General features: G+C 38.9%; 1 long non-coding RNA gene across 2 annotated transcripts; it reads left to right on the top strand.

The window, feature by feature from the left end:
* The first annotated feature begins 450 nt into the window (after positions 1 to 450).
* On the top strand, positions 451 to 12,434 carry LOC309436764. Of its 2 annotated transcripts, XR_014183410.1 has the most exons (4): positions 451 to 670; positions 3,424 to 3,591; positions 7,462 to 7,640; positions 12,015 to 12,434. It is a non-coding gene; the product is annotated as an uncharacterized lncRNA (long non-coding RNA). The 2 variants fall into 2 exon arrangements; XR_014183411.1 differs by lacking the exons at positions 7,462 to 7,640; positions 12,015 to 12,434 and having other exon boundaries at positions 3,424 to 3,815.
* The last annotated feature ends 11,884 nt before the right edge of the window (positions 12,435 to 24,318 follow it).

A 24,318-nucleotide genomic window follows, 5' to 3' on the forward strand; every position in this document is an offset into this window, starting at 1 on the left:
GCACCGTGCACACACACAGCGCACACCGCGGTTCACAGAGCACACATTCCACACATTCCACACCTCATGCACTGCACACACCATACACAGCCTGCACGCTGCACACCCCGTACACCATATACACCCTGCTCGGTGCAACCCATGCACCCCGTACACCACACACACCCTGCTCGGTGCAACCTGCGCACCCCGTACACCACGTGCACCACGCACCGAATACCACGCGTTCCGCGCGCACAGCGCGCCCCGCACGCTCGCGGCGCGCCCCAGCGGCGGGGCGGGGCGGGAGCGCCTCGGCGCACGCTCATTGGCCGCGAGGGAGACGGCCCCGCCCCTCGCCGCGCAGCGCGTGCGCGCCTGCGTTTGCGTGCGTGCGTCCGTTGAGAAGAGCGGGGGCTGGAAGGGGCGGGGATTGGTTGCCATGGGAGTGACGTCAAAGTGTGTCGGGGACGGCGAGCGGAGACACGGAAAAGGTCAAACTAAAGGCGAAGGGGGAGACGCGGCCGCGCCGGGGCGGGGGCCGAGCCGAGCTGGGCTGAGCGGGGCCGGGCGGCTTCGAGGGATCTGTCGGCCGAGCGAGGGCGGCGGCCGCCGGCGGGGGAGCTGCGAGCGGGCCGGGCGAGGCAGCCCCGGCTGTCCCCGCGGCGTAGCCCGCCACCCTGTCTCACAGGTATGGAGGAGCGGGGCCGCCCGGCTGGGGCGGGGGACAGGCCGCGGCCTGGAGCGGAGAAGGTGAAGGGGCCCGGGGGCGGTGGGGCGGAGGCGGGTGGGGGGGAAGGGTAGCGCACAATTTGCGGCCTCCCGTCCCCCGGCGATGGGGGAGCCTGTGAGGAGCCCCGCCGCACGTTGCGAGCCGGGAGGGGAGGTCACCCCTCGCCCCGCACCCTTGACCGAGCCCCTCCGTGGGTCCATTTCCCACCACACCGCCCTCGGGGACCGTCCTCCCCTGCTCCCCCCTCACCGCGCGGTGACCCCGTTGAACAGAAGTTTTTTGTTGGGTTTTATTTTTTTAGTTTTTTCGGTGGGCTGGAGGGACTTCTGCCCCCCGCCCCGGCCCCCAGCTTTGCATAACTTGTCTCCCGAGCTGGCTGTCCCTTCCTCCCCGCACTTTGCCCTTGCCCGGTGGTCTGTGGTGTGAGTGACTGAAACTATTCAAGGACTGTTGTTTTTTCTTCAGTGAGAGAGCTGGATCACAAACAAGGCAGACTACATAATTTTATATATATATATACATATATCCCTTTTTGCCCACAGCAGCCCAGTGCTGAAGTAGGATTCTGTGACAGTATACAACAAGGCCCTTGGGCATAGTTTTTGGTTTTTTTAAATTATTTTTCAGAAAACCCTGGAGTGAAGCTGCTATTAGTATGCAGAGTTTGGATGCCACAGGCAGTCTGTTGTCTTTTCATATTCAGAGAATGATTTAGAGGAGCAGAAATGACTCATTAATAGAAAGTGTTAGTTGCGTGGAGGCAAGACCAGGTGAAGTTTCTTACTTTACCACAGACTTACTCTGTGACCTTGGATCAGTCTTTCTGCGCGAGTCCTCTGTTTGCTTATGAATCAGGAATAGCGGTGCTTTCCAAAACCGTACTGTGAATAAATATACAGATGACTGTGAAATGCTTATCTGTTATAGTAATAACAGATAGATACCGATGTTATTTCTATTACAGAAACAGAGTCTGTAGCCAGGCTATGAGTGTTTCCGCTTGCAGAATTTTCCTGTAGTAGCTGCACTTTGATGGGAACAGGCACTTGCTTAAAGAGACGTTTAATAACCTGTTGTACTGCATGATGTGCACTGTGTGGTCATCTTACACTTCATATTTTTATGAAGTGTGTGTTCTAATATACTTTTAAAGGGCTGCCATTCCACACTGCATATTGTTTGTGGGGTATTTTTTGCCCAGTTTGTCTAGAACAAAGCTGGTGTCCTCTTCTAGTGTTAAGGAAACCTTGTGAATTTGTAATATGGCTGATTACCTCCAATAGTTGGCATCTCTGAGCTATATGGTGTTAGATTTGGTGTTTTGGTAGGGAACTGGAAGACAAGCATTTTGATATACTTAATATGGTGAAGAAATTACTTAGGCATTGGTTTGTAACTTTCTGTGACACTACTTAGTTGTACATGCCAGGGTTGGGTAGTTGCATTAACTCTATGCTATCTCAGGGTGCCTCTGTATTTGCAAGAAAATACTAAAGGGAATGACAATAAGATCCTTACATGTGTAATGAAAGGTAAACTGAGTAGTTCACTTTTAAGAACGGTATTTTCCCTCTTATCTTACATGATGCTCTCTACAGAAAATAAAATTCTAGGCAAATTCATAGGCAAAACTTCAATACTGAAGTCCCAGAACTGTGAAGGAGTTACCTGTTGTGGTTCACTCAGAAGTGGTGCACACCCACTGTGATAACTGGTGAAAGCTGTGAATACTGACCTGAGTGGCTAAGTATTCCATCTTTACTGTTGTGCTTTATACTAACTTGTGCAGCTAGATTATTTCTCTCTTTTTTTTTTTCTTTTCTAATTAAAAAAAAAGATACATCAGGAAGAAGCACAAGCACTGCTTAACTGATATCCTAGGGTTTTTTTCTGAAAGCAATTTGATCTGTAGTTTCTCACTTGTACGCTCAAGTTAGTACAAAACTTCCATAATCAGTTTAAACATTAAATAGGAAAGCTTTGATGTGTGGTGGAGGAGGTAAGCACAGCACAGTTAGGATTGTTGTAGGATTTTGTTGTTTTGTTTTGTTTTTTCTTAACAAAATTGAAAGCTGCTCTGGTATAATGGCAATTCATTGTTAGTTTATAATATGTAGGTGCCCTGGAAAAATCAAATACCTAGTTTCATAGCTACCCTTAGGCATCTTTAATTTATGCAAGGAGGGCTCACCCAGTAACTCCTGTAAGTCTCTGTAGGTTTGTATAGGTCATATTTTAACATGGATAAGTTGTGCTTCAACTGTTTTTTCGGTAAGTATTAGGAACGAAGATGTGTGTACATGATTAGATGTTTTTTTCCAGTTCTCCATTACATTTTCTGTTTTTATTTAGATTCTTCCTTGTAAGTGCTACAGTAAATCTAGGGTCTTCTTGGATTTTATATTTTTATCTCTCATCTTAATATTAGGAAGAAACACAAGTTTTTGTAAGCAAGTTATTTTTCAAGTTCTCATTAAAACAGAGCTAACTGTGAGGTTTTAAAAAACAGCTAGAAAGGCCGATTTTAGGATCTGAGACACTTGGCCAGCACAACCCAAACGTATACGAGTGACATCAGCATTTTCCTGAGCCATTTATGCTCTTGCTGTTGTTGGTTCCCAGCAGCGCCTCGTGCCTTATGTAATCCTGCCCTGTACATCCTGTCCTGCTGTTCTCGTGCATGGAAATTCATTGGCGTTATCTTACTGTAGGTTTCAAGAGCTGAGTAGTTACCGACTGCTTGTTGTCTCAGATGTCTACATGCAAATTTCTGACCAGCGTGCCGAAGAGATCTGTGCCAGGAGCATAATACTGACCTCCTAGGAGACATCAGAGGAATAACTTGGAGCGAGACACAGCTGGTCCTCCTGCTCCTTTTGGTAATGGGAACTGTAACCGCTGGGAAGTTATGTGGCTCTAGAGATAACCGTGAGAGAGGGGTTTTACGGGACGGAAGCTTTGATCTGTATCTTACATAGCTGGACCGCTAATGCAGTTTTGATGGCCGGTGATAAAACAGCCATAAAAAAAACCAAACGACTAAAGTTTCAACAGAAGCTTCAGTAATATTAAGACCGGAAAATAAAGGCTTTTATATACTATTGCTATGCACTTCTTATTACAAGGTCCTCAAGACGAATTGTGCCTTCAAATACTTGTTCTTGTAGTTAGCACTTAGTCATGCTTAATGAAGATACTGTCACTTGATGGGTGAAATTGAAGCAAACCCTCCATTATAAGCTTTCCAAAACATTCCTTCTGGTTTTTGTGCTTGCTAAATCTAGCTCAAAACTGCTGGCATAAAATCCTGCAGTAACACAATGTTTATAGTTTAATTCTAAGTAATCAGGCATCTTCTTTGAACAGTATCTAATGTTTCAGTTTAAAAAAGTTTCTTAAATATACTGTAGCTGCTTTTGTTCTCTAGCAGTGTGAGGGAGCCAAATTCCTGGTTACCTGTCTTGGTGAACATGGTTGTCCTTGTCTGGCTCCACAGCTTGTTTTGAACAGCTGGATCTGAGCACTGATGTAGCAGAGTCCTGTATGTGACTGTACAGGACGTACAGCTCTGCAGTAGAACCATATACAGAAGGGGCGAAGGGTTGATGTGGAGGAGAAGCGCACCTGGGTGTGGAAGTAACAAAGAAATCCTTCCTGTGACTTTCCGCAAGTGATCTGTTCCATACCGCGCGAAACAATTTCTCATTCTAGTGGAGAAACAAGAGGAATATGAGACTTGACGAGGAGACTGGTTATCTGAAAAGGAACAGGTGCAGTGCTTTGACACTTGAAAGCTAAACAACATTCCTCTAAGTGAGCTGTTCTTGCAGAGTTTAAGGAAATTTATTGGCAAAACATCTAAGAGGGACTTGAATTTTCATTTTGAGCAGGGAACTGAATTATCACTATTGCTTTTATCACACAAATCTAGGAATGCATGAGCTTTTTTTTTTTAAATGCTTTTGTTATTTTTGGAAGATTTGCAAATCTTTCAAAACCATATGCAGAAAAATGGACAGCAATGCTTTTTTATATGTTTTAGCAGAGACTTGTAGCAGCTGTACGAGTGAACATTGTAACAAAAACAACTTCAAAAGCACCTGCATGTAGCACATTCAAGATTCCATTGCATTATGTTTTATTTCTTTACAGATATTTATGTGAATATGAAAGTCCATATACAATTTGTCATTGTTCAACAGCCTTTTCATTCTGTAGATGTAGTCAAATGTAGTGTGGTTGCTTAAATCTGCTAAAATATTTATAAGCAAGTTGGCTCCTGGAAGAAGTTTCCCACAGGATGCAGTGGGTGTCAGGTCTAAAGGTCAGTGGCAGACAAAGTGAAAGCTCTTTTGGATTTATTTTCTACATGTTTTTAAAAACAAATTCTCCTTATTTAAAGAAGCATGGAATCTTCCTTTGTTACTTTATAAATTCCAAATGCCAACAGGCATTTACAACTTCATTTTTGCTTAAGTGTTTTGTTGAAAGCTTTGTTTTTTTCTGGAGGGGAAAAAAAGATCAGTGCAGTGAATATATTAATGAACTCTTAGCACGGAAGTTCCTGGTGTAAATAAAAAAAGCCAGATGGAGTTTTAAGTGACTGCCATGTACAGCTTACGAAACGGACATTCCTGATACTAATAAAAGGGCCAGATTGGAACTACATAATTAATCCCAGCATCCTTTTCAACACATGATAAGATTTGGCTATAACAGCCGTAGAGTTAATAGAGACAACTGCTAATTTCTGAGGCAGTGGATTGTTTGCCTAAAATAAAAATACCTGCATGCCTGCTCTTGTATGTATCTACTGGTGATTAATGCTCTTGCTGCAGTTTAAATGGGAAAATAAGTGTAAGCAGTGGCTGACTTGGTTTTGAATCTATTTCTTGTCTTAAAAATCTATGTAAATATATTTATATTCACATTTAATATGTATACTTTGTTTGTGAACATATTTTATGTATATAAATATATCTAAAGATAGGAAATAAGTATATAGGTTTTTTCGAGTGTTACATGGCAAAACCTTCTCTCCATTGGAGTAGATTTGAAATGTAATGACTGGGAAGCCCCAGGGAGTGATCTTGCATTGAGTTTATTCACTGTATGTATCAGTGACCTGGAAGAAGTGTGCAGGAAGGTGCAAAGAAAGAAAGAAGGGAGGGAAAAAAAAGGCTTAAGAGGTGGCAAAAAGTCTGCGCCAGAGACAGGAGGAGGAGTGGGCAGATGGCAGCCAGTACAAAACAGGTGAATAATCAGATTGAGAACAAATTCCGTAGACCGGGGGTGAGTGCTGTTTGCACGCTGCTTGTATTTTTGGTTTAGTTTACGTGATAGGGATTTTTCATGTTGTGATACATGGAACAGAGAGGTAAAAATGGTGCATCGGGAAGCATATATAATGGTGGAAGCATGCCTGCCATTGTTAGAGGGAGCTTCGGGGATGAGTAGGTAGATAGTTCTTTTGGAACTGTCTGGACTGGAAAACCTTAAAAAAACAAAACTGTTCAGTTTTATAGGCTTGACCTACAAGTTTGTTCAGATCTACATTTGACATGCTTAATATGGAATAATATTAAAATTATCTAAACTGTTAGTGCCTGGATAATATGGATGTGCTGCATGACTATATTTTTTTATTATTATTATTTTTCTGAAAGCAAGAGTTATCTGTGATAATTTGTTTACATAGTTTATTTTATCTAGTTTGTTTTAAAACTTTGGGGTGGCTGTTTAGCCTAACTGTTCATTGCCTGGCTTGGGGATCCTTTCCAGATTGTTGCTTTGAGGCACCATTGGAGTGAAGAAGGTAAAGAAGAACAAAGGGATGGTTGTACTGATGAATGATTGATGCTGTAACACATAGCACAATGCTAAGGATTATACAAAATAAAAGGAGACGGAAGAATCCTCCCCTGCTGTTTATTGCTTCAAAAAGATTAAAATATCAATTTATAATAATAATAAGGCATACAGATATAAGAGAGTTTTAGATCCTCTTGATCTGCCTGTTGGTAACTTTGTCAATACAATAGCAATTACAGTCTTTCCTGTTTATATTTACTTCAAAATGTTCCTGCTTTTTTCTTCTTTAGGGAATTCTATAAGTTAGAACAACAGTGAACTGGTCTAACTGGAGAATGCACTCCTACCCAATAGGCAGATCTCTCTCTGAGCTGGCACTTAATGAGAAGCAGCACAACTCACCTTGCAGTTTAAAATTTATTTAGAACAGATAAGTTTTCTTCGCCTGAAGTTACCCCTCAGTAATATTAGTTTGCTCCTTCTATACTGTCTTCTTAGGATGCCTCAGTCTGAACAACACAAGTAAAGAGTTTTAACAGCACAAGAAGCCTGAGAAAACTAGGTTTATATTTCTGCAGAAATGGTTAGAAAGATAAAGGAAAAAAATATTAAAATATTCACAAGAAGTGCCCTAGATAAGATTGTTTCATGTCTGAGGGCATGTTGAATCCTGTGGGAAATGAGGAGGCTGAACTTCTAGAAGGCTGTTTAATTCCCATGTTTCACACTCCATCAACACAGTGTTAGATACCAAAGTGGTATTAGTGTAATTTGTGAGAATGCGGGCATTTTATATAGAAATAATAAGTCCAAACCAAATCTTTTGCTGTGTAAGAGCTGTGTGGAGAATGAACATCAGAGGCTTAAAATGAGTATAATAAATCAAAATTCCAGATGAGCCTCAGAGGACTTTATTCACTTCATTGTTTTCGCTGCAGATCCAGCATGGTTCAGCCAAATGCAGAGTTGGCGTTCTTCTGACGTTCAGAGTGTTCCTAAATGTTCCTGAAGACTGAGCTCTTCTCTGTGAGTTATCTTGAAGTGCTCGGTCCATCATTTAGAGTGCTCAATGCACTGAGTGCTTCTATGTGCAGAAATCACGAGTCCACAGTTTTGGGTGAGTGGTGTGAGGTGTGTTGTGTACTGTTCATAACCTACAGAAAAGGCTCAAATTTGTGCCTTCTGGAGAGTGCTGTTTCCCAAAGCTGATGCTTGGCAACAGAAGATCCACTCCTGACCCTCTGCAGCTTGGCAGAAAATGCACATGAACTTCCTAAGCTTATATCCCGGGGTACAGACCGGTCGGGGCTGCTGGCACAGAGAACTTTTTCTCTTTTGAAACCTTCACCGAACTGTCTCCTTTGCCCATATCCTCAGTACCAGGCAAACAGAATAGTATAATAGGGGGCAGAGGTATTTACTAAGATAGAAATTAGAAACAAACGGGTAAAATAGAACAGACTGAAAACTCTGTTCTGGTTTAAGCAGATGGTGACCTGTCTAGCTGCTGTTACCTGGAATTTCTAGGGCATGCCTCAGCTGTTGGACTCCTAGCAATAGTCTCTCATCAGTGGTAGCACTGGTTAAGTATTTTAAGTTAAAAATGCTATGAGTTTTCCATCACATCTTCCTTTCTTTTGCCTCACCCTTAAAAGTGCTCTGACTGGGTCCACGAAGCTCTTCCTGGAGATGGGAACCTTTGTGCTTAAAGGCTGTTGGTCTTTCTTTTTGTCCAAATTCATTCTGCTGGATGACTGGTCCATATTTGATGTGTGTCATTATTTCAACATACATTCTTAAACATACTCATACGCTTAGTGTAGTGTGTATTGTTAACCTATTGTTTTCTGAGAGTATCTTTATCTTTTATAGACCACCTGATACATTATTAGCACTGTTGATAAACTTTGTAGCTAAATGATCTGATTATATACAGATCTTCCTTGTAAATAAATATTCTTTCTCATCACTGCCCCTCAATCTACTTCTTTTATAGTTTTGTCTTAATTTATTGTTCAGTAAACTTTACCAGTGAAACTTTAACTTAAGAGTGATCAATATTGCTCTCACTTCTAGAGGGATAAGTAACACACTTTTTCCATTAAATTAGTTTAAGACAAGAAATACAGCTAACTAATTTTTAATATTAGTTTGACAGGTGTATACTTGATCTCAATAAAACAAAGGCAGTGTTTTCAATAGTGTTTTTCTTGATGATGGTTCTGTGAGCCCAACTCTGATCTCCCTGTAGGTCCAGGACATCTTCATTTTCATGTCCCCTTGGCTGGATCACTAAACCATCTGCTCACGGGTTCAGGCACTTTTGGGTCACCAGAACACTGGGAATGTTCTGGTATCAGGGAAGCTACTTCTGCAACCTGTCCCTCATCTTGTTCTGAATATATCAAGAGTGTTTCAAGGAACTATCAAGGGAGGTTAACGTGACTTTCAGAGCTTTATGAAGATTGGTATACTGGATCTATAGCCTTTATAGCAGAAAAGAATACTCCAAACAGAGCTTGCTGTCTTCAGAACTTGAATCAGTTGTGATACAAGGCAAATTCTTTAACAAGGAGACTTGCAATATTTTCTTTACTTAAAATGCATATCTGTCTATTTTGACTCTTGCCCATCCCCTGATTTTTTTTTCCACTTACCACTTCTGATCCAGTGCTTTTAATATTATAATCACAAAATAAACGTAGTAGTTTTTATCCTCAGATATTATGTGGTTAGGCATGAGTGATTGGTCTTTGTATTTTTCATTTCATTTGATTTCAAAGGTATGACTGCTTTGAGTTCAAAAACCTAATTAAAATTTTACAGCGAGTTTTTTTTCACTTTGGATATGCTGACTAAATGACTTGTTGTGATAAGCACATTAGTTGGATCAGGAACCGTCAAGCTGGTGGTTCAGTTAAAAGTCAGGCTGTGCCAAATATTAACTAGATGCTGTAAAATCTCAGGAAATTAAAAGGAATCCACGTACTGAAACATTCCTTGGTTCTAACAACCTGATTGAATTCGTGATTCTGCGTGTTGATGTGAAGTTGCACACTACAGTATCAGGGAGAAGTACTGGTTTATGTGTTGCTCTTTCTTATGCAACATAAATTCAGTGTCAAGTTCCTTATTGTTGTAGTTCATAATACTTCTTGGCTATATCTAAATTAAGAAACAAGACCTTTACACAGCTTGAATTGCTGTTATGTGCAGTATTACTTCTAAATTTCTCCTAAGAATACCAGGTATCCCAATAAAACCAGATCTCTGCTGCAATTCTCAAAGACTCTTAATCATTAATGATTTTTCTTTTATGAAAAGGGGAGTGTTTTTCTTTTCACCTGCCTTTAATGAAAAGGTGAATACTGGTTTTCTGTCAATTTATTGATACAGTAGAAATGTACTATTGCAGAATTTTCCGTAATAGTTTAGACAGTTTATAACATGCAGTTAATTGGAACAAATCGTTGGACTTTGAAGCACCGTGGTGTACAGGCTATTGATAACACTGTTTCCTGTCTTTTAAGCTACTGCTTTAAGTTGGAGAATATGATTAATTTGAGGAGTTCTGCTTTTAAATGGTATTGTAGTTAAGCTGGAATTCGAAAGATTACTTGTGAGATCTCATTTGTTTACGGTGTTTAACAAATAGAGCCAACTATGTTGCTTTTTCTTATAAGTGGAGCCTAAGGCAGCTGACTTCTGGCTTTGTGGTGAGTTTTGGTCTGTCGTTAAGTAAATTTTATGCAATGACTGGAAGCCTGTTTTTGTAGTATTTCCTTAAGTGTACCTTCATTGGTCCCACTGTACACATTTACTTTTATTTAACTGTTTTCACAGAACATATTTGTTTTAGAAATGCTATAGCTGCATTATTATTTTTTATTTGAATTGATTACTTAGAGAAATTTCTTGATATTTTTACAACATTACTGTTGAACTAAATGGTCTCGACTGACCTCTGAGATATAACAGTTCTGCAAAACTGACTGTGAAGGAGGTTCACTGAGAATTCGCAGTTGATCGCTCAGATGAAGAATAAAAGTAGTGGGTATTTGTAAAAAGTGTTTTCGGTAACTTGCCCCTCACTTACAGATAAACAACATAGAAAGAGCTGGTGTACAAATTAAGCCAATCTCCAAACACCCTGAGAGTTTTCTTCAGTTACCTTTAGTGATTTCTTTGACTTATAAAAAAAACAATAGAAACAGCTCATAACCCTTGTGGAAAGCTGAATTAAGATACCATTTAGCTCTTTCAGCAGGTGAAATCGGTGATAAGGGCTGTAGCATCCTTGTTCTTCAAACCTCTTTCAGGGAACATCATCATTTTTGTGAACTGAGTATGGCAGGATTCCTATGAAGAGCCATGTGTTTTCTCGTTTTTTTTATTTTTGTAAACACATCTGTAAATGTCATGAAATGAGGTGGGCAGCTCTTTTTTAGCTTGTTTTGCGGAGATGCCTGCTTTTAATGAGATTTTGTTATGGGTTCTAGTGAAGTTCACTTTAAAATCCTGATAAAAATCAAATGTGTAGCGTAGAAACTCCGGACTTAGTGATGCTTTTGTGTGGGAGCTGCACTGCTGGGCTTGGCTTGCATCTCCCATGCAAACTGTTCTGCAGAGCTGTACCCTTGACCTCATGAAGGGAGTTAGGTTAATGTGTTAGTAGCCAGCCAGACACCGAAGGAGGGTTGAACCACATCCTTGGTTAGAGGTTTTCACAAATATTTTTTGGGAATATTAGCATTCAGAAATGTATTATACTGCCAAGTTCTTCAAGGGAGGTTTTGCCTTAAGTGCTTGAGATGCCTCTGTCTACTGAGAAACATTTTTGTTTATTGTTGCATTCCTTTGGTTTGTCCTTGCCTCTCAGAGGTCAGGATGCCTTCTGGACTGTCCATGTACCCACAGGTGGGGTGTTGGTAAAGACAGGCAGACTTGTGACACTCTCCTGCATTTGGAAAAGCGCATCCTGCTCAGTTGATTTACAAGGAGTTGGAGTCTGCATTTGGGGTGAACTTCGATAGCAAGACTGAAAGGCAATTTGATGTTCCTCTGCTGTTTCATTCAAATGTTAGTTTCTTGTTGCAATGCATGGAAGTATTGAAGCTACATCCAAACGATTATAAAGTTGATACAAGCTTTAAGGGAGCATCGTGTTGCCGAATTCCTTTTTTTTGCTGTTTACGGTGTCTTTATGAGACGTGCAGCTTGCTCATGTTACTGTTCCCACTCAAAACGTTGATACCAGGGGTATCAAAAGTATTGCTCTCTTTTTTTGAGGAGGTGGTGGGGAAGGGTTCCTGTTGTGGTTAAACAATTCACCTATGTTGATTTAACACTATATTGCCACCAAAATAGCCAGTCCTGCCCTATACAGCACCTTTGTCCTGTCACTGCTGAGGATTTTACTGCCACCCAGTAACTGAGACCGGCTACCTTCTGTAGCAGAAAACTAATATTTTTCCTTTTTTTCTTTTCCCAGTAAAGTTTGCAGCTAATACAGTGGTTGTCCAAGTAATTTGCATCATGAAATTATAAAATTCCTGTTAGAGAAAGCAGCAATCTCTCAGCTGGATGACACAGAGCAGGACTTCTCTTCGGCCACCGTTCTGTTACCATGTTCAATTTAAACCACCCTGAAAGTACACCAGAAATCAAGCTCTGTGCTGTGAGTATTCGTGGTTTTGGCATGGTCATTGTGCAACAGCCTCCCTCATTAAGGGAGGCAATACTAAATTGCACAAAATGATGTTCTTATTGCACAGTTGTTTTCTGTTTGAGGTGTTACGACGATCTCGGTTGCATGTAATTGTTGCATTCATGCATTGCTCTGTATTTTACAAATGTGCATAAAGTTTAGGTGCTTAGGTTCTGTGACTTAAAATGCAGCTAATAAAAATAGCTTCAGGATTAACTTTGGAAAAACTGTGGTGTTATCTTCAGAACGCCTATGACTGTAGGCTGGATAATGGTTTTCTTTGCTGCTGATCCTTTATTTTCCTCTAAGAAACAGATTATTTTTTGGTTAGTTGGTTTCATATGAAAAACAGAGAAGATGAAGAATCTTGAATAATTCTCTTTGAGTACTTTGCCAAGACTGAATGTAGGAATAATTTGTAGCAGATCCTACAAAATACTTTGAAATTATGCTCAAAGCGGGGCTCTCCAAATAGTACAAGTAGCTCTTCCTGGGTAGCATTTGGCAATGCAGGTTTAGAATATTTCTTGACATTGTGAACATTGATATGAACCCCAAAATGGACCTGTAAATTTCCACCTTTTTTAGAAAATTTGTTGCCAAACTGAAACCACATTGGGATATTATTTTAATTTGTATTGCTGAATTATCTAATGGCTTAAAGGTTTAAAAAGGATTTCCTGCCGTATGTGCTGCTTCTGCCGTTTACTTTACTTTGGCGCTCAGCAGACATCTCGCTAAACTGATTCAACTTGCGCAGCAGTTGAAAAGTCACATAGTGAATTACATTCGTGTTTTAATCGGGTTCAGGAATGCAATTTTGACGTGACTGTTCTGATGGTGTCCAATTACCATTCTGCAGTTCTTGTGGAACATGCAAGTCAACTTTTTTTGGATCGAACAAAATGGAAAGGCGTGCTTCTGGATTGGGCTAATGTGTTTGCTTTAAGACTATTTAAACCATAGGTATGATGAGAGCTAATATTGAAGCAAGACCTCCTGGAATATATGTAGTTTGCCTATCGTCTTCAGCACAAACTGTTTTGTTTTTGCTGATCTGCTCCTGTTGGAATACCCGCCAATGTGGGTGTAGGATTTATTTTTTTCTTTAGATTAATACATTGGTTGGTTCACCAAAGAGGTGTGAAAAACACCAGTCGATGCAAGCAAGAGAGAGTTCATTTTAGCTACTAGTCTTAGTGATTAAATCAAGTACTTTTCTTATTTTGAAACTCGAGTGACATCATGAAATAATTCAAGGTTCACTGGACAAAAAGTACCCCAAAACCAGGATTATAATGTCAGGTGAATGACACAGGTTTCCCCTTCACCAAGCTTTTTTATCTATTGCATTGAATTGTTGCTTAATCTGTGTGGCCCTAGAAGTGAGTTGCAGGAGTCAGTCCTACTCCTGAATTACTTCCAAACTGTTTGTTTACTGTAATTGGTTTAATTGTCACTATCACTAAAGCTCTGCATTTGTGGTGTGATAAAATAAACAGTTTGGGTCATGCTGTCCATCTTCTATATTTAGTTTATTGTGATTTGAAAAGCTGTATTTAACGCTGTGAGGAAACAGAATTGAGACTTGTTAGGGAAAAATGGAGACTCTAAAAATCTGTAGTGTGTCTTTAAACGTAAGGCATCCTTGTATATTGCTTCAGAGTGACATTTTAAAAATTTGACGTTCAAAATTATGTCTTGTAGGGAACATTCTACTGCATTTTTCAAATTTGAGGGAGCTTCTACAAGCAAGCGAAGTGAAAATATCTCTATATATTTCCTGTTCTTAAAGGTACTGACATAAAATAACAATCTTGAAGGTTTTTTTTATCTGGAAGAACATTGAGTGTGATCTACAAAGGTGACCCTGGGATGGTGGTTGGCAGCATATTTAAATTCAGTAGGCTTAGGTATGCAATTTCTATTTTCTCTATAGATTATTTGGCACTCTCTGATTAAAATAGTTTTAACATAAAATATTTGTGCTTCCAGAACTGTTGGAGCTGCTAGCACTTTAGTCTATTGATAACAGTTGGGTATTTATAGCAAAGTCAGTACTGATGTCATCTATGGATAATACTTTTTCCAAAGACTTATTGACTTCACCATGTCTGAGGATAACTATTTAAGCAAGGCTATAGCCGCTGGAAGCATATCACAGGAATTAATGAGATCATGGAGTTCTAAGTATGGTCAGATGGGACTTGTGGAGGCCTCTGGTCTATCCACTTGTCCAAAGCAGGGCTCTGACCAGCACTTGGTGGGGTCAGCTGTGGCTTTGTCCTGTGAAGCCCTGAAAACCCCAAAGGACAGAGAATCCACAGCCTCTCTGGGAAGCCTGTTCCTGGGCTTCACCACCCTCCCAGTGAAAAAAGTTTGTCATCATGTCCAACCTGAATTTTCCATGTTGCTTTTTGTGTCCATTGCTGTTGTGTCTGCAGGGTGTCCTTGCCAGCGGCAAGCAGAGCAGGGCTGACACCCTCACCTGCGGTTCTCTGGGCTTTGCCTTCTCCACAGTGAGACGCTGGCTCCTGGTTCAGCTGCTTCATGGTCATCCTGCTGTCCAACAGGACCCCCACATCCCTTTCCTCTACACTGCTCTCCAACAGGTCATTCCACAACTTATACTGGAACCTGGGGTTGTTCCTACCCAGATGCAAGACTCTGCACTTGCCCTTGTTATATTTCCTCAGCTCCCGGGTGAGGCTGGGGTGGGAGACTGTCTCAAAGGCTGTCCTGAAGTCAAATTTGTTAATGTATCATTCAGCTTTCATCAAAGTAGCCCCCCAGCTCTTCATGTAAGGCTGGTTGGGTACCTGCTGCTTTTGCTAAATCTTTAACTGTTAATTATTATATTTCTGTCTACATCTTGAAAAATGAAATCTAAATGGACACATTCCCTGTGCCTTCCAGAATTGGTGGTATTCTGCACCTCCTCTTTTGACTTTCTCAGACTTGAGTATGAATCATAGAGTCACTTTGGTTGGAAGAGACCCTCAAGATCATCATGACCAACCATTAACCTAATACTGGCACTAAACCATGTCCCTAAAATCCTCATCATTTATGGTCATTTTTTTTGCTTGTCAGAAACCCTCTGTGAATGTCATGGCATGTTTTCTAGATGATACTGGTAATTCCATGTAGAATACAGCAGAAGTAGACCAAAGCATTTGGTAGTTGATAAGCAAAATTTTTAACAGTTGGTATGAGAATCAAAGTTTAATTTCATGATTTAGAAAAAAAAAATCCTGCTAAAAGTTGCTTTTGTTGTCTTCTCCAAAAAAGTGTCTCCTCTTATTGTAGTCCAAAGACTAAATGTTACATTGCTCTAAGTAGGAAAACATTACTCAGATTTGTCAGATATACTCCTGGTGTATTTACAAACTAGGAAAGTCTATTTTAATTCTTTTTGTGTTATAAATTATTGAAGGAGGTGGCTTGATTCTAGATGCAATGGTAGAGAGAGAGAGACTATGAAAGTAGTAATTTTCTAAGTAAGTTCGTCAGATCTTATGTAGAATTGATTTAGGATTATGGAGTAATGTTTTCAAAAGGAACTGTTTTTCCAGTGCATTATGTCTGTTTTCAGTTACTGTCAGTAAATCCTGAAAATTATTTTCTCAAAAGAACTTGGTGAAAGCTGCTTTTTAAATAGACATTATAGTTCTGAGAGTAGTTGGAAGGTGTTTGGTATTTACATTGTATGTGTTTTGGTTTGGTTTTGATATCGTTGATCTGGAAGTGGGTGCCATGATCACATGCTGGTTTTGTGTGGACTGTTTCCTTTGTGGAAGCAGGCTATATCTTTGTACTTAAAAGAATGGGTCTTTTGGGTATTATTGCAAAACAAATATTTAACTTTTTTTTTTTAACTTGTGCATAAGGACAAAGATGCTTTGTAAAACCAAGTGTCGTGCACTTGTCTGTTGTTTGTGACTTGCATGCTAACTAGGTTCAGCTTATTTTCTTTCAAGTAACTTTTTACAATGGTATATGCTCTGGGAGCAAGGTTAGGATTGATGCTGGTATACAGATCGTTTCTCAGTCTGATATCCTTCAGGATTAATTGCAACAGAGAAGCTGAGCTCACTCTGTACAGCAAAGATGCTGCTGGGACACTGACTTCTACAAAGGCCACAGTAACAGTCTCCAGATTCTGCTTATCAAAATTAACAGTGTGAGAATGCCAGGATTTGTCATATTTGCAGCTATACTAATTTGCACAGACTGGAACGTGTTCACACAGGATTACCATTAAAATGGGAACATTTGTCCTGTGTTGCCTGTAGATCTCTTGGTGTCCTGGCCCTTACCAGCTTCTCCAACAATATAGTAATAGGGTGTAGAATTAATTGTTGGGCTGCTGCTGTTAACAGACAGGTGAGCGAAGGGGCTCCCCAGCCTGAATGTCTCCTTGCAGTTCTCAGCTTGTTTCCATTATAGTGTCACAGAGAACTATTGTTGGCAGCTGGTATCACCAGAGAATTACCATTGCAAATGTGAGTGAGAAGTCATTAAGTGGAGTGTGCTAAATGTGTCATTGACACAGAGTCTGCTGCAGCAGTCTCAATTGATAGCCACTCAAAACCACAAAGAACCTAGCTTAACAAATGATGTATTTATATGGCATTTTTGGTTTCCATCTTTTCAGGAAGATTTTTCCGTTCATGCTTGGCCATATTTGGGTCGGCAGACACAGAGGGCTTCAACATTTTTTGAAAACTTGCTGCTGGAAATAAAGACTGCTTTATTGGTGTGTATTCTTTGATACTGCTGCAAAGAACATCTATTAAATGTATTCTTTGTTTCTGTTTCTTGTCAAGTTTTAGGGTTGTTTTTTGCCCTCCTGCTATTGCCTTCCAGTTTCTTTAAGAGGTGATCACACCAGTTATCGTATATTCAGTAGTCTGAACTTTGTGTTTTCCAGACTGGAGGATCATATGAATCTTATACTTAAAGATACTTTTAAAAAGCAAGAGCTCATTTTCTGCAGACGACTCTGTCATCTTGGACCAGAGACAAGACAAGGCAGACAGTGGGCTCGAATTAGGAACTGGAAGACTTTCCAGGCTAACATCATGTCATGTAGAGGTAGCTATATAATATTTAAAGTGATTTGTTTTAATAGTTTCTAATTAAGTATGTCCAAGAATCTATCAGATTGAACAACCTACTTTCATAGTAGCTCTTTACCAGGAATGAGGCAAAAATTCCTCTAAGAGGGACCAAAAGAGAAAGGTAAATAGCTGAAACTATGAAATCAGAAGTATACTGTGGACAGCAATGTTGAGTTATATATTAAAGCTATTGAGTTTGTATCTTCAAAATTTTTTGATAGGTAACATAAAGAAAGGGATGGAGTCTTTGTGTGAAATCTGGCCTAATACATTCAACCTATTTATGTTTCCCTAAGTTCATAGGTCTGGTTGTTCAGGTTTCTCTTATGGGGAATGCACTGTGATGTAGCTACCCTGCTGCAAAAGTTTACAATCTAAAGAAATACAAATAAGGGTGCTAATATTCTTCATTGTTCTGTTCTTGATTGCAGGTTAACCTATTAGTTGGGATTTTTGTGAGTGTAACTCAGTAGTGTGGTAGATGTATTTCTCGAATTTGTGGTGTGGGGTTTTTTGGTGGGTTTCTTTTGTTTGGTTGGTTTTTAAGCTCACTTTGAAAGCAAAATGATCTTGGATTAGCCACTTCATGCCTCCTGTGGTGACTGTGAAGATGAATGTTTGTTCCAGAACTCCCCAAGTCACCTGAAGCAAACACTTAATTTGGCTGAGTAACTTCTTTGGTACGTTATTCCACCTAATGGAGAGCCAAGATGATATTCTCTAAATAAACATTTGATTTCTTCAGGCTGAGCTGCTGCTCAGCCCAAGGAATACAGGACTTCAGTGGTGAGGTGGGGGTGTCTAACTGCTGCCATCATTCTTAGCCACAGCAAACTAAATTTATGATTTTGTTCTTTGCTCAGGCTCAGATATGGGGCAATTGGGCAGAGGCCCTTTTGAATCAGGATCTGATCTTTATTTTGGTTCACACCGTCATCCTTTTTCTCTAGTTTGTCCTGCTTAGATCTGCTTCGGTCAGATAAGAACGTTACTTTACAACACAGACTTGTAGGTGTTTGGTTTTCTGAAATGATTATACAGGACATATGCATCCAGCCCTCACGTAAATTTGGTCTCAGCTGTGTTAGTAACATTCTACTTTCGTGCTTTCCCATACATTTTTAAAATATCAAGCCACTTTTTTCCCCCTCTTTCTTTACAATTCATAATGTTAGATTCAATCTCTTCCATAGTTTCGGGATTTGTGGCCCAATTTAAAAAATCACGCCTCTTTTGACAAAGTTTTTAGTTGTACCACATGCATATTAGTGACCAAAAGCAGAAAATACACAGGAAATCAGTGTTAAGATTGCTTATGTACATGTAATACTTCATAATTCCTCCTGCGTTGTTAACTGCTAGTGCTACAGTGAACTCTGGGTGTAGGATCTCAGTACAACATACAACCAATATTGGAGGCAGTAGCTCACAGGTGAATCACTGCATGGCACAAGTGCTGTTGGAGATGATGTGATTTGGATTGCGTACAAACTGCAAGCTACAGTAATGTAAAAAAATGTATAAAAATGGTGAGAATAGAATCGATTAATACTCCAGAGTTCAATAAATTTCTTGGAATATTTAGTTTAGAAATAAACTATCTAGCGAAAAGTTGTTTTCCCTTACCTGACCCCCCCCTTCCCACACCAAAGAAAGAAAACAAACAAACAAAAGGACTTGGATATAAAATCTGTTCTGGCTACTTAACTATAATATCAGAGGAATGCATTTGTTTTTAATTATTTTGGTATAATTACTATAAGGTAAAAAGGGGAAGAATCTATTACAAACAAATGTGATTGATATTATTTTTTTTCCTAGATTTATCCTTAGGAGGAGTTTGTGGGGAAGCAAGAAAAGAGCATATTGAGAGTGTGTCAATTCATGTACCATTAGTCTTTAACCAGACTATACTATAGTATACTATAGAACTTTTAAATCCAGATGTAACTACTAGAAGATTGGTGAATACTGGCGGTTGACTTCACTGTGAAATTCTTCCTACTATTTCTGAAATTTGTGTGCAGTTCAAGAATTCCTTTTATATTTAGGATTTAATCTTTAATTCTCAATTCTGGTGAATATGCATGACTAAAAGAAAAGAATAGTAGAGAATAGTAGCCACATTGAGCATCTGTCTCCTGCTGTTAGTCCTTGTCACTTTTTTTGCTTGCATCAGGCATCTGCGGCTAAACTGCTTTGACTGATGGACTGATTGGCAAGGCCTCGACTTCAAAAACTGTCGTATTTCTGTGTGACAACTGAGGCTTCAGATTCAGTGAGTTATTCTGGTTGTAGAATAAGGACGTCTTAAGACGTGGGAAGAGTTAGGACCAAGTTCTATCTGGCTGCTCAGCTTCTCACCTCCTGCCTTGTTGAGCTCTGCTTAAGGTGCTCAAGCAGCGAAAGTTCAGCGTGACTGGTGAAATAATGCTTGAAGCTTTGGAAACTTGCAGTAAATCTGTGGCCTTGCATGGCTTTGAGTTTGAAATTGTGCACGAACACAAGCTTTAGGGATCACAGAATCCTTTTGGTTGGAGAAGACCTTTAAGATGGGTCCAACTGTTAACCCAGCGCTCCCAAGTCCACCTCTAAAGCATGTTCCCAAGAACCTCATCTATGCTGGTGTCCCTTTTTTAGTATGAAACCTTTCTTTTTGTTGTTTTTCCAGTGTGCTGGCAGCTGAGGAACAGTTCCTGGGCACATGATCCTACATTACCACTGGAAAATGACATAATAGGCAAATTTCTTGTGTCAGAAGGACTTAATGTAGGCTTAAAGATTTGCATCCCTCTGTGTGTTCTTGACATGTTAGGAGGGGGTTTCACACTTTGAAGTATTATATCTTTATTACTGTTCTGAAGAAAAACAGTTAAAGGCATTAGCAGAAGCCAGCTGTCAATAATCTTCAGTTTGCGATGGCATTAGAATAAATCCTGTCTGCTTTCAATGCTTTTAAGCTTTCCAAAAACGAGAGGGCAGTGCCTTTAATGAAAGCTGGGGTGTGCTGTCTGCTTATCTTTGTTTAAAAAAAGAAAGTGAGTGGGAGAAGAGCTGAAGGTGCTTCTTGATAAATATGTGGCTCCAGTTTTTCTAGAAGTTGTACCTTTCAAGCATGTAGTTGTACTAAGTGAGCTGTGATGCCTCTGCCTTTTTTATCACCACATTTGGAAATGAAAATTTCGGCTCCTTTTATACCAACATAATCGCTTTGTAAGATGCTGTGTCAGCATTTGTAGCTGACAGTGAGTTTGCTAAAACAGCAAGAGACTTCATTATCGTGTGTATTGGCTATTTTGTGATGATTTTACGTGTTAAAACAAAGGAGGTTGTGGAGAGTTTGTTCTCTTTGGGCAGGTGACATTGTAGTAACCTTCATAATTCCTTAAGAAGTGTTAAAGAAAAGCAGTATAAGAAATGGTTCATTGCAACTTAATGCTCAGCAGCCTAATTAGCCAAATACCATGTGCCTACCTCTGCATGAAATAGCCCATTTCTTTGCAATGTAAAATAGGAATTTTCAGTTTTGGAACAGCCTGAAGAGGCCTTTGTTGCAAATGACCACTGGCTTTTTAACTATTTCTTCTCAAAAATAATGCAGGTCAGCACGGTATCCATAGCGACTGCATGCAGCTTCCTCGTTAATCCTGGCATACTGCTGCAATAACAAACTTCTCTTACTGCTAACAAGGTTTCATGTTTCAGGAGGAAACCTTTATTTGAAAACTGGATGTAACTGGGTTTCTGTAACTGAAAAATCTTGAATATTGTCATTTTTCTTCACTTTTAAACTCTTGGTCATAATTATTCTTTTTATGAGCTGCTGTGGAGGCCTAAACACAACCCCCACAGAAGCAGCAACCTTAAGTTCCTGAAGTCTGTATATAGTCTGGTAGTAGAAAACTTTGTACATGCAAAGATCTTTCTGAAGGGATAAAATCTGTTAAGTAGGAATATATCAATCTGCTTTCATCTCTGTTAGTAAAAGGAAGAAATTCCACTATAAGCTACAAAATTAAGGCATATAAGTATTATGTGAATATGATCAAGCGAGAATTATGTAGTTAAACATCTGCTGACAGCAGTTTCAGACCCTCTGTGGCCGTCGCACAGACGGGGGAAACTTTGCAACAGCAAGAATGCCACAGGAGTCCCTTGAATTTTGGCTTTCTGGTTATTTCTGTGCATTAGGGGAATGTGCAGCACCCAGCTCAGGGCAATGCACTTAATAATAATTGGATCGAACACTTAAAGACGCAACCATTTAATTTATTGTGAATATTATTTTTTTAATGTTATAAAGGTTCTTTTAACTTAGAGGAAACAGTTGCAGAGCAGAATGTCGTCTTGGGGGAGTTTTGATAGTGATTTGTTGAAAATGGGAAGTGAAATGGTTCTATCCTGAGGCTGTTATTGTTTGGTTTGTGGGTTTTGTGTTTGTTCATTTTTGTTTTGTTGAGGTTTTGGGGGGGGGGTTTGTTTGTTTTGATTTTAATTATTTGGTTGTAACAGAGCTTCAAACTGTCAGGTAGTATTCTGACACAGAAAATAAATGTTTTCAGAATTCTGTCAAGTTTCTGATATTATGACCATGGCTTGTTTTCCTACTGTCTTTAATTTGCACGTAGCTTTATTTAAAAATATAAATAGTTATGGAAGGAGAGCTACCTGCAAAATTCATAGGATCTTCAAAGTGGAAGTCCCATTTATTTTTGAGAGCTTCAGGAATAGGGAAGTAAAGTCAAGGGATCTTTAAAAAACCCATTTGTTTATACATATATATATTCTCCATTATATATATTCTCCATTATATATATTCTCCATTATATATATTCTCCATTATATATATTCTCCATTATATATATTCTCCATTATATATATTCTCCATTATATATATTCTCCATTATATATATTCTCCATTATATATATTCTCCATTATATATATTCTCCATTATATATATTCTCCATTATATATATTCTCCATTATATATATTCTCCATTATATATATTCTCCATTATATATATTCTCCATTATATATATTCTCCATTATATATATTCTCCATTATATATATTCTCCATTATATATATTCTCCATTATATATATTCTCCATTATATATATTCTCCATTATATATATTCTCCATTATATATATTCTCCATTATATATATTCTCCATTATATATATTCTCCATTATATATATTCTCCATTATATATATTCTCCATTATATATATTCTCCATTATATATATTCTCCATTATATATATTCTCCATTATATATATTCTCCATTATATATATTCTCCATTATATATATTCTCCATTATATATATTCTCCATTATATATATTCTCCATTATATATATTCTCCATTATATATATTCTCCATTATATATATTCTCCATTATATATATTCTCCATTATATATATTCTCCATTATATATATTCTCGTTATTTATTATTAATTATTTATAGATAGATATAGTAAATAATAGTACTATAGATATAACTATAGTACTGTTAGTACTATATATTTACTAGATTAATAGATATTACTATACTATTATATGACTACTATTACTATTATTACTGTTACTATATCTGTTGTAGCTATAGTATATATAAATATATCTATATCTTGTATCTTTTAAATGTATATTTAAAGTATATGTATAAATAAATATACAAATATATAAATAACATAAAAAGAAATACATTTGGGCCTAAAGAGGTCTTAAAATGTATTTTAAGAATAGAGAATTTCTATTCTAATATGAATTCATATTCTAATATCTGTATTCTAATTTAAAATTTGTATTCTAATATATTTGTATTCAAGTTTTTTAATTTGTATCTAATTTGTATTCTAATATCCTAGTAAGTTGAGAATCCAGAGCTGTATTTTTGTTACAGACTGAAAATAAGATTTTCTTCAGAAATGTCTGAGCAGTAACATGTTGGAATGTTATGGAAACACACCTGACATCTCTTTAATGTCCTCCCCGGCAGGTGAGCGCGACTCTGCCCCGCGGCGCTTGCACTGACGTGCCGTGGTCCGGTGCTGTAAACATCCCCGACTGGAAGCTGTTCCCGTCCAGCTTTCAGTCAGATGTTTGCTGCACCTGGCTGCGCTCGGACAACTGCAGAAGGAAAAGCTGCCGTAAATACATATGGATTGTCTTCAAATGAGTTAACTCGGTGGCTTATTAATAGCGTAGGTGTGATTTTTTTCATATCCAGTCTGGAATGGAGGTACAAAACTGTTGCTTGTCTTTCCCCTTTGTGGTATGAGCTACAGAATTACGCTTCACGGGGCCAGAATGGCAAGTGGCAGTTAATGACACATATGAGATCCGTAAAGCAGACCTGCTTTGTGAATTGTCTGTTTTAACAGCTCCTATTCCTTAATGACTCTTAGGAAAAATAATTATAAACGCTGTCAAGTACTTAGCAGGCATTTGATCTGACGTGCCTTGCTTTTTTTCTTTTGTTTGATTGTTTTGTTTGTTTTTCTGGAATTCCCCATCCTGAGTCTCTATGAGTGGGTAGTGCTCTTATTGCTTGTAAACTGAATATAACCCAAGGCCAAAATAAAGGTTAAAAAAAACCAAACAAAACAACAGGCTATATTTTTGCACTAACAGCGCATAGCATATACACTCGTTTGTGGTAAAGTCATCTTGGTTTATGCTAACCCAACCATGGCAATAAAAGGTTTTATTTTTCATGTAAAGAACAGCTTTTGAAAGAACTTCTTCACTGATCCACTTCCAGAGCGACTTGGAGCAGTCATGTCCACATGTCTGCAAAAAGCTTCAACGCTTCCCGCTTTTCTTGGGGCAGGATCTGCACACGCTGTTTCCTCATATCTGAGATTTCGTTTCTCCTTTGTTTTTCTCTAACATTCCATTTTTAAAGGAATGGCCTGTATAACTGCTGCTGCTAAGACAGAAATATTCTTGTACTACTT

This window comes from Streptopelia decaocto (genome assembly GCF_964273445.1).
Source record: "Streptopelia decaocto genome assembly, chromosome: 2".
Classification (NCBI taxonomy): Eukaryota; Metazoa; Chordata; class Aves; order Columbiformes; family Columbidae; genus Streptopelia; species Streptopelia decaocto.